Genomic DNA, 1,363 nt, shown 5'->3' on the forward strand with positions numbered 1-1,363 from the left:
CCCCATCCCTGGCTGTGTTTAAGGGCCGTTTCGATGCAGTGCTGAGGGACATGGTGTAGGGGAGGACTTTGTAGAGTAGGGGAGATGGTTGGACTCGATGATTCCGAGGGTCTCTTCCAACCTAGACGATTCTATGATTCTATGACTAAACTCCTGCTTTTGGGGTGGTGTGAGCCAGGCTGAAGCACTGAGCGTGACCGGGATGGCACGGGCTGGCCCCCGGGCACGCGACGAGGGCAAGCACGCCAGGACCACTGCATGCCCTCGGATGGACATCAGAAGGGATGGCTTCTGGTCAGAGGGCTGTGATTGCTCGTGGCAAATTGCCCGCCTTCATCTTCTGGGTGCTGGGCTTGGGGAGGGGCTGAGAGTACGGTGCAAAATCGGTATTTATGCAACAGTGCTTATGGGGAGCTGTCCCAGAGAGCCTGCTCCCACAGAAGTACCACCTCACTTGAATTTTATCATTATTTTATTTTATTTTTTTTTTGCCGCCTCCGCCCGGCCCCCGCGGGACGCGGCCCGACGGGGGCGGCGGGACGGTGGGCCGCGCCGGGCGGGCATGGCGGCTTACGGCCTACCCTCCGCCTCCTCCGGGGGCCGGTCCCCGGGCCTGGCGCCGCCTTCTCCGTTAAAAGGCGCCGCCCGCCGCCCGGCACCGCCCCGCCATGCCGCTGCCCGCCCTGTTCTGCCTCTGCGCCGCCGCTACCGCCTTCACCAGCCGCGGGGATTACCGCCTGGCCGGGCTCTTCCCCATCCACACCTCGCCGCCGCGAACCGCCGACCGCCCGGTGGTGCTCGGCTGCGAACGGTGAGTCCTTTCGCTGCCCCGGTATCAACCCCCACACCCCCAAAAAACTTCTTCACGGTGAGGGTGGCAGAGCCCTGGAAGAGGCTGCCCAGGGAGGGTGTGGAGCACTAGGTCCTGCGGCTGCCCGGAACCTCGGTGTCCCCAAGCAGCCACCTGAAGAAGAAGAAGAAGAAGACGACAACCACCTACTCTTCGCTGCCCCGGTTTCAACCCCCATACCCCCAAAAAATTTCTTCACGGTGAAGGGTGGCAGAGCCCTGGAAGAGGCTGCCCAGGGAGGGTGTGGAGCACTAGGTCCTGCAGCTGCCCGGAACCTCGGTGTCCCCAAGCAGCCACCTGAAGAAGAAGACAACCACCTACTTAACGAACTTGTTTACAACCCACAGGAGAGGTTATGGTTGCCAGATGGACTAGGATAGGGAAGCTTTGCAAGAGGATCTAGAGAGATTGGATCACCGGGCCAATGCCAATGGGATGAGTTTCAACAAGGGCAAGTGCAAGGTCCTGCACTTGGGCCACAATAACCCCCTGCAGCGCTACAGGCTGGGGGAA

Source organism: Calidris pugnax, unplaced genomic scaffold (assembly GCF_001431845.1).
Source record: "Calidris pugnax isolate Ruff unplaced genomic scaffold, ASM143184v1 scaffold161, whole genome shotgun sequence".
NCBI classification, from domain to species: Eukaryota; Metazoa; Chordata; class Aves; order Charadriiformes; family Scolopacidae; genus Calidris; species Calidris pugnax.